Source organism: Mus caroli, chromosome 4 (assembly GCF_900094665.2).
Source record: "Mus caroli chromosome 4, CAROLI_EIJ_v1.1, whole genome shotgun sequence".
NCBI lineage: Eukaryota > Metazoa > Chordata > Mammalia > Rodentia > Muridae > Mus > Mus caroli.
This window is the reverse complement of record NC_034573.1, coordinates 20780604-20791199: the sequence shown is the minus strand read 5'-3', so window position 1 is coordinate 20791199 and position 10596 is coordinate 20780604.

Genomic DNA, 10596 nt, shown 5'->3' with positions numbered 1-10596 from the left:
CTGTCCAGAAGAGTGAGAGCAAGGATTTTTAGCATCTGAGTTTCTGAATATGTTTCATCATATTATGATTTTTCCTAGCTTCTGCCACCAAGTGTATTTGCCAAATCATAAGAGAGTGCTCAGCATCCAATGACCTTATACCACTAGGAAAACCCTCTTAAAATGCATTGGGAGTTACACATGAATTCTTCCCCTGTTGTACATGTACCCTGAATGTCTGTGCAATGGCATATGCTTATGTTGCTAGCTACTTACAAAGCAGGAGCTGTAAGAGTGCTGAGCAGGGAGATTGGGCCTGCAAGACACTCACACTAAATTTAGCAACATTATGCAGTAGAGCTGTAAAGAGACTTCTCATCCTCTTGAGGGAAAGACTTCTCCAAAAAAAAAAAAAAATGCTTAGGCAACACCATGGAAACCTTACTGTGCTTAAGAAAAAAACTTTCTTGTCTAAAAATAATGCTTCACTTTCAACTTCATATCAAATTATTTTATTATACATTGATGTTTTGAGAACTTGCTATGATTCTTAATAACTGAATAAAATATTTGAGTTTCATGTTTTCTATAATACATCTTAATGTTTTATAACTTATTTTAATAATCTATATTTGATTTGTATTGCATTTCATAATTTTATATCATGAATAATATGTGTCTATATGTAGAACTTGTATAACCTTGAATTACATATTTTATGTCACCTTATGTTCATTTCTATATTCTTGATAATTTTTAGGTAGTGTGAGTGTTAGTATTTTGATGTTATAAAACTAAATATATGCATATATGAATATACATACATGGCAGTCAGTGCCAATATTATAGTTCACTAGGTCCAGAACCCTTCCAAGATGGAATCACAGCCAAATAAATGCATGCACTGTTTAAAATACAGATGTTCAGAAGTTAATAGTGCTGTCTGGCTTTTCTGGACTTCAGATAACTCTTTAAATTTAGGTACTCAGAACCCAAGATTTCTGCAAGTGGCAGGTAATATTTTCAATCTTAGAATAGTATGAACTACTATATCTTATTTATCTTTTTAAAGATAAATTAAGATATGATTAAGAATAATTAAGATATTATTAAAAATATTATAAAATACTAGTAAAAACATGGCAGAATAGATTACACTTGTATATGTTGTCACTAGAAATTATTGAATGCAATCTTTAAGGAAAAGAACTGTAATAGTATATTTATAATAGATATATCACCATAGCATCATTTGAGACTGTCAGAATTATCTAATGTATAAGGAACGATAGCACTTAATGGTTTCAAAAACAGAAAACTGACTTAGATGTGTAAAAATTACTAAAATAAGATGAATTAATACACAAGTTAATTAAGCTTAGGTAGCTGACATTTTTATTGGAACTCATCATAAATTCTGATGCCTCAGAGTAATAGAGTATACATCACAGCAGCAATGCTTACTATTCTACTAGTGATATTAGTAATTGATATTATTTTATAATATATAATTCAAAACTTATAAATTAACATTGTTCCACAAAAAATAAATGTTTTAGTTGTTAAGCATTTGTATTTATTTTATTGTATTTTTATTCTTCTCTCATATGTTACATTTTGAATGCAGTTTCCCCTCCCTCCTCTCCTCTTAATCACTCCTGCCACTCCTATTCTCCTCCAGGTCCATGCCTCCTCCATTTCCTATCAGAAAAGGACAGGTCTTTCAGAGATATCAACTAAACATGGCATATCAAGTTTTAATAAAACTATACATATCACCTAATATTAAAGCTGGGTGAAGCAACCAAGTAGAAGGAAAAGTATCCCAAAGCAGGCATAATGGTCAGAGTTAGCTCCCACTCCCACAAAAACACCAAGCTGCACAACCATAACAAATATACAAAGAACTTAGATCAGACCCATAATAGCCCCCTGATTGTCAGGTCAGTCTCTGTGTGACCCTATAGACCCGTGTTAGTTGATTCTGTGTGTTTGATATGGTGTTCTTGATGCCTCTGACTTTCGTAGTTAATCCTTCCTCCCATTCTTCTGCAGGATTCCGTGAGCTCTGCTTAATGTTCTGCTGTGTGTTGGTCTCTGCATCTGCTCCAGTCACCTGCTGAAGTGAACTCTATCTGATGATGGTTATGCTAGCTAGACTTCTGTCTTCCAGTATAGCAGAGTATCACTAAGAAGCATTTTTTCCCAGATCTATTTGGTTTCTATTCAAGATCTCTAGGGTATCCACCCTCTGATTCTTGGTCCTCCAGGTCACGTCAGAAGCTTGCTCATATTCTTGGCATGGTTCTAAAGTTGGACCAGTCATTGGTTTACAACTCCCACAAGTTCTGTCTCAGCTTAATCTCAGCACATTTGCAGGTAGGACAAAGTGTATGTGGAATATATTGTGGCTGGGTTGGTGTTCCAAACCCTCCACTGGAAGCCTGGTTATAGAGAATGGCTGATTCAGCCTCTGTATCCTCCGTTACCAGAGTCATGGCTACAGTTAACTGTGTAGATTTCTGTTGCACTAGGTTTCTATGTTGCCCCCAAAATGTGTCCACTTTAATTCTAGGTTTCTCTTCTTCCAGTCCTTTCTGAACCTTCCTGTTTCCATCACCATCTGGCTGGCCCCAGTTGACTTGCAAAATTTATCCTATTTCTCCTTCCCAGGATGATCCATGTCTCCATCTCCTAGTCCTTATTGTACTTAGCTTCTCTGGGTCTACAGTTTGTAGCATGTTTACTCTTCACATTATACCTAATATTCACTTACAAGTAAGTACATACTGTGCTAGTCTTTCTATGGTGGGGTTATATCACTTAATGTGATTTGTCTAGTCCCATCCACTTGCCTGAATATTTTATGATGTCTTCTATTGTGTAAAAGTTACCACATTTTCTCTTTCTATTTAATCTTCCTTTTTATACCCCAGATTTTTTTCCCTTCTCAGTCCACTCTCCAAATGTTCAACATCCCATACCCCCTCCCTTCTCCCTCTCACTACAATGTTGTCCCCATCCCCAAACCCTTACCCCATCAGACCACTAAACTCTCTGAGGCCTCCAGTCTCTTGAGATGCATCTTCTCTGACTGAACGCAGATCCTGCAGTCCTCTGCTGTATATCTGTTGGGGACCTCATATAAACTGGTTTATGCTGCCTGGTTGGTAGTCCAGTGTCTGAGAAATCTTGGGGGTTCAGGTTAATTGAGACTGCTGGTCCTCCTACAGGGTTGCCCTCCTCCTCATCTTCTTACACCTTTTCTCTAATTCAACCACAGGAATCAGCAGCTTCTATTCAATGATTGGGTGTCAATATCTGCATCTGCCTCTTTCAGCTTCTTGTTGGGTCTTTCAGAGGACAGTCATTAGAGGTCGTTTTTTCTGTGAGCACTTCATAGCCTCAGGCATAGTGTCAGGCCTTGGGGCCTCCCTTTGAACTGGATCCCATTTTGGGGCTGTCATTGGACATTTTCCTCAGATTCCTCTACATTTCTATCCCTGTAATTCTTTCAGATAGGAACAATTATGGGCCAGAGTTTGACAGTTGCATGGCAACCCCATCCCTCACTTGATGCCCCATCTTTCTGCTGGAGGTAGGTTCTACAAGTTTCCTCTCCTCACTGTAGGTCATTTCATTTAAGGTCCCTCTTTTTGAGTTCTGAGAGTCTCACCTCCCAGGTCTCTGGTATATTTTGGAGCCCCCCCCCCAACCTCCTATCTTCTAAGGTTACCTGTTTCCATTCTTTCTGCTGTCCCACAGTGTTTCAGTCCTATTCCCCCACCCAATACCAGATCATGTTTCCTCTTCCACCACATCCAGTCCCTTTTCCCTCCCAGGTCCCTGCCTTCTTCCTTGTCATTGCTTTCTTCTCCCTCCCAAGTGGGACTGAGGTGTCCTCACTTGGGCCCTTAAGCTTGTTGACCCTTTTAAGTTCTGTGGACTCAAATCAGTAGGTTGCCAATATGTCTTATTGACTATGCCCTTTGCCTTACAGAAGCTTTCCAGTTTCATGACGTCCCATTTATCAATTCTGGATCTTACAGTGTGAGCCATTGGAGTTCTGTTTAGGAAATTTCCCCCTGTGACAATGAGTTCAATGTGCTTTCCCAAGTTCTCCTCAACTAGTACCTGGTTGTATGTTGAGGTGCTTGATCCAGTTGGACTTGAGTTTTTTGCATGGTGACAAATATGAGTCTATTTTCATTTTAATACATAGAGACAGACAGTTAGACCAGCACCATTTGTTGAAGATGCTATCTATTTTCCATTATGTGTGTTTGTCATCTTTGTCAAAGATCAAGTGTCTGAAAGTGTATGGTTTTATTTCTGGGTCTTCAATTTTATTCTATTGATCAACATGTCTGTCTCTGCACCAATACTATGCAGATTTTGCCCTATTTCTCTCTAGTAAAGTGTGAAGTCAAGGATGGTGATTCCCCCAGTCATTCTATTATTGTTAAGAATTGCTTTCACTATTCTGGGTTTTTTGCGTTCCAAACAAATTTCAGAATTGTTCTTTCCATCTCTCTGAAGAATTGTATTGGTATTTTGATGGGAATTTCATTGAAACTGTAGATTGCCTTTGGTAAGATGGCCATTTTTACTATATTAATTCATTCTATGAAGCCACAATTACTCTGATACCTAAACCACACAAGAATCCAACCAAAATAGAAAACTTCAGGCCAATCTTGCTTATGAATATCAATGCAAAAATGCTCAATAAAATTCTTGCAAACTGAATCCAAGAACACATCAAAACCATCATTCACCACAATTAAGTTGGCTTCATCCCAGGGATGCAAGGATGGTTCAATATATGAAAATCCATTAACATAGTCCACTATATAAACAAACCCAAAGAAAAAAATCATTCAATCATCTTCTTAGATGCAGAAAAAGCATTTGACAAAATACAACACCCCTTCATGTTAAAAGTATTGAAGAGATCAGGAATTTAAGGCCCATACCTAAACATAATAAAATCAGTTCACTACAAACCAACAGCCAAGATCAAATTAAATGGAGAGATACTTGAATAAATTCCACTAAAATTGGGGACAAGGATCACCACTCTCCCCATACCCATTCAAGATAGTACTCAAAGTCCTAGCTAGAACAATAAGACAACAAAAAGACATCAAGGGAACAAATTGGTAAAGAAGAAATAAAGATACCACTATTTAAGATAATATGATAAGATACATAAGTGACCCCAAAAATTCTACAAGAGAACTTCTCCTGCTGATAAACAACTTCAGCAAAGTGACCAGATATAAAATTAACTCAAATAAATCAGTAGCCATCCTTTATACAAATGATAAACCAGCTGAAAAGGAAATTAGAGAAACAGCTTCCTTCACAATAGCCATGGATAATATAAAATATCTTGGGGTAACTCTAATCAAACCAGTGAAAGATCTGTATGACAAGTCTCTCAAGAAATTGAAAATCTCAGAAAATGGAGAGATCTCCTATGCTCATAAATTGGCAGAAGTTACCACATTTTCTTAAACCATTCTTTAACTAAGGGATATCTATGTTGTTTCTATTTTCTTTCATAAAGCTGTTGTGAACATAGTTGAGCAAGTGTCCTTGTGATAGGTTGGTACATCCTTTGTTTTGAGGCCCAAGAATGGTACAGCTGAGTCTTATGGTAGATGGATGCCCAATTTTTGAGTAATCACCACATTGATTTTAAAAATAGCTGTACAAGTTTACACTCCCATCAGCAATAGATGGTATTCTCTTTGTGCTACATCCTCTTCAGCATGAGCTGTCACTTGTGTTTTTTCATCTTAGCCACACTAACAACGTATAAGATTGAATAGCTGAGTCATTTTGATTTGCATTTGACCATGCCTAGGAATATGAAGCATTTCTTTGAGTGTTTCTTGGTGCTTTGAGAATTGCCTGTTGAGAATTTTCCATTAAGTTCTGATTTTCACTTTTAATAAGATTATTTGGTTTGTTGATGATCTTTTTAAATGTTAGACATTGGCACTCTGTTAGATGTGGAACTGGTGAAAATCTTTTCCCATTCTGTAGGCTGTTGTTTGATCTATACACAGCATCCTTTACCTACCTACCTTACCATCCTTTACCTACAGAAGTTTCATGGAGTCCCATTTATTAGTTGTTGATCTTAGTGCCTACACTGTTTAGGAAGTTGTCTCCTATGCCAGTATGTTCAAGGATATTCCACACTTTCTCTTCTATGTGGTTCAGTGTGTCTAGTTTTCTGTGGAGGGCTTTGAAACCCTTTGACCTGAGTTTTGTGAAGGGTGATATATATAGATATATTTGAATTCCTCTACATGCTGCCATCCAGGTAGACAAGAACCTTTTTTTGAAGATGCTTTCTTTTTTCCATTCTATAATTATGGCTTCTTTATCAAAAACCAGTTGGGCATGTATATGTGGGTTTGCATCTGGGTCTTCAATTTGGGTCCATTTGTCAACCTGTATGATTTTTTTGCCAATAACATGCATTTTTTTATTACTAAAGCTCTGTAGTACAGCTTGAAATTTGGTGCTTATAACTTTTTAAATTATTTAATATTTATACCAATAAAGAAGTGGGAGGTATAAATTGAGGTAAAAAACCTGTAAGCTCAGTGAGGTAACTTTATTTTAACTATATACAAAATATCTATGTAAAAGCCTGATGCTATAACTAAACTGCTGACTTTTTAGAAATTTTTATTGTGTATCTGTGTCATTCTACCTAGCTAGTCTGCCTTTTTCATGAGCTCCACCAAAACCACAAGGGCTCTTAGCTCTCCTTCCTATAATAATGTTTTACCTGTCTCCTTCTAGCTGCTTCTTCTCTTTTGTTTCTGCAGTCCCAAAGAGAAAATTCTTATCTGTTACCTGGAGCTCCTTCCATACCATAAAGGCTATTCAAACTTGAGAGGGAGGGAGGAAAGGAGAGAGGGAGACAGAGAAAGAGAGAAAACTTGCCTTAAAATAGGCAGAAACGGTCCCTTTTTTAGCATTCTTATTCTTATCTTTGGAGACTTTAAGAGGCATACCCAAACTGCCTCTCTTTAGTAAACATCTAACTATCTAATTATATCTGACAAATGCAATATCTATTTAAGCTTTTATATGTTGGTAACAATTAGGATTTCTATGTACAAGATCAAATATCCTGTAACAGGTGATACCTCAGAGATTTCTTTTATTGTACACAATTGTTTTATCTATCCTGGGTATTTTTGTTTTTCTATGTGAAGTTGAGTATTATTCTTTCAAGGTATGGAAAGAATTATGTTGGAATTTTGAAGGGGATTGGCATAGAATCAAACATCAAAATCTAAGATATAATTACATAATTGATTTATTATTAATAGTAAATAAAAATTAACAATATAATATACAACAATGCTTGATATTCACAGAATGCAAGTGTGTTGTCTCAGTGCTATTCCTAATCCATAGACCATTTCTCAGAATTTGTATGACCTAAAATACTATTGTTTGTTGTGAGTCTATTCTAAAATGGCTGAGCAATTTTGCTAACCCCCTAAGTTACTACTAATCATATGATATGGCAGATAAAAGAACAAGTGAAATGGCATGACCTTTTAAATATTTAAAACCCTTCATTGCCCTAACATTTATGGACAATGCAAAAACTGTATCACACAGATATGATCTTTTGCTACAAATCATTCTTTGTATAATAAATAAATAAATGCAACTAAGAAATTGAGTCAACTCATCTATTAACATGAGAAATGGAAGTGATAAATTGTAAACCCCTAAGACATAAATACATGTGTACAAAAACACATAGACAAGCAGAGGAGGGGGAGGGAGAGGTAGAGGGAATGTTGCAGAAACGTGAGAAAGAGAGGAGAGATCAACAGAGATTCAGACAGGAAATCTATAGGAATGCTACAATTGGTTAATATCTGACTACACCAAACTCTATTAAGTTTCTTTCTGAGCATCTTCCTCATGCTATTCCCTACTTCACAAGTTGTATGTCAGACTCTAGCTCATTCTTTCCTGTGACATGTGTGGGTGGGGGTATATTTTCTCTTGAGATTTCTATTTCCTTATTCTCTCTTCACAAAGGTCATGTCCTCATCTCACTTGCTAGTAAGAATACTGAGAGTACTCAGACGACAAATTCAGGAGTTGGAAATTGTTATTATTATACTTCTTCCAACACATGTAGCAAGAAGTTATTATATGTTGTCTTTTGTAGGTTTTCTAATTATATATTTTCTTTATTTACATTTCAAATGTTATCCCCTTTTCTGGTGTCCCCTCCACCCCCCCCCAGGCCCTCCCTCTTCCCCCTGCTCACCAACCTATCCACTCCTGCTTCCTGGCCCTGGCATTCCCCTATACTGGGGCATAGAGCCTTCACAGAATGAAGGGCCTCTCCTCCCATTGATGACTGACTAGACCATCCTCTGCTAGATATGCAGCTGGAGCCCTGGGTTGTACCACTTGGACTCTGGTGGTTTAGTCCCTGTGAGCTCTGGGGGTACTGGTTATTTCATATTGTTGTTCCTCCTATGGATTTCAAATCCCTTCAGCTCCTTGGGTCCTTTCTCTACCTCCTTCATTGGGAACCCTGTGCTTAGTCCAATGGTAGGCTGAGAGCATCTACCACTGTATTAGTCAGGCACTTGTGGAACCTCTCAGGAGACAGCTATAACAGGCTTCTGTCAGCAAGCACTTGTTGGCATCTACAGAAGTATCTGGGTTTGATGATTGTACATGGATGGATCCCTAAGTGGGGCAGTGTCTGGATGATCATAACTACAGTCTCTGCTTCACACTTTGTCTCTGTAACTCCTTGCATGGGTATGTTAGTCCCCCTTCTAAGAAGGATCATAGTATCCACACTTTGGTCTTTCTTTTCCTTGAGTTTCATGTGGTTTGTGAATAGTATCTTGTATATTCTGAGCTTCTGGGCTAATATCCACTTATCAGTTAGAGCATACCACGTGTATTCTTTTGTGATTGGGTTACCTCACTCAGGATGATGCCTTCCAGGTCCATCCATTTGCCTAGGAATTTCATAAATTTATCCTTTTAATAGCTGAGTAGTACTCCATTGTGTAAATGTACCACATTTTCTGTATCCATTCCTCTGTTGAAGGACATCTGGGTTCTTTCCAGCTTCTGGCTATTATAAATAAGGCAAAGAAGAACATAGAGGCGCACGTGTCCTTATTACATGTTGGAATATATTACATTCTGCATATATTCCCAGAAGTGGTATTAGTGGGTCCTCAGGTAGTACTATGTACAATTTTCTGAGGAACCGCCAAACTGATTTCCAGACTAGTTGTACCAGCTTGAAATCCCAGCAGCAATGCAGGAGAGTTCCTTTTTCTCCACAACCTAGCCAGATGAACATATTTGCAAATAGTGATATTTTTACTTCTTCCTTTCCAATTTGTATCCCTTTGATCTCCTTTTGTTGCCTCACTGGCTCTGGCTAGGACTTCAAGTACTATATTGAATAGATAGGGACAAAGTGGTCAGCCTTGTCTAGTCCCTGATTTTAGTGGGATTGCTTCAAGTTTCTCTCCATTTAGTTTGATGTTGGCTACTGGTTTGTTATATATTGCTTTTACTATGTTTAGGAATCGGCCTTGAATTCCTGATCATTCCAAGAATTTTATCAAGAAGTGGAATTGGCTTTTGTCAAATGTTTTGTTAGCATCTAATGATATGATCACATGTTTTTTGTTTTTTGTTTTTCTTGTTGTTGTTGTTGTTGTTATTCTTTGAGATTGTTTTGTTAGTGGGTTGCATTGATGGATTTCTGTATATTGAACCATCCTTGAATCCCTGGAATGAAGCTTATTTGATCATGATTAATCATCGTTTTGATGCGTTCTTGGATTTGGTTTGTAAGAATTTTATTGAGGTTTTTTTTTTTTTTTTTGCATCAATATTCGTAAACGAAATTGGTCTGAAGTTCTCTTTCTTTGGTGGGTCTTTGTGTGGTTTAGATCTCAGAGTAATTGTGGCTTCATAAAATGAATAGAATACCCGAGTAGATTCTGTTTCTACTTTGTGGAATAGTTTGAGGATTATTGGTACTAAGTTTTCTTTGAAGGTCTGATAGAACTCTGCACTGAACCCATCTGGTCCTGGACTTTCTTTTGGTTGGGAGGCTATAAATAACTGTTTATATTTCTTTAGGGGATATGGGACTGTTTAGAACATTAATCTGATCCTGATTTAACTTTGGTATCTGGTATCTCTCTAGAAAATTGTCCATTTAATACAAGTATTCCAGTTTTCTTGAGTATAGCTTTTTATAGTAGAATCTGATGATGTTTTGGATTTCTTCCCTTTCTGTTGTTGTGTCTCCCTTTTTATTTCTGACTTTGTTTTTTGTTTTTTGTTTTTTTTTATGTATTTTCCTCAATTACATTTCCAATGCTATCCCAAAAGTCCCCCATACCCTCCCCCACACTTCCCTACCCACCCATTCCCACTTTTTGGCCCTGGCGTTCCCCTGTACTGGGCCATATAAAGTTTGCATGTCCAATGGGCCTCTCTTTCCAGTGATGGTCTACTAGGCCATCTTTTGATACATATGCAGCTAGAGTCAAGAGCTCCAGGGTACTG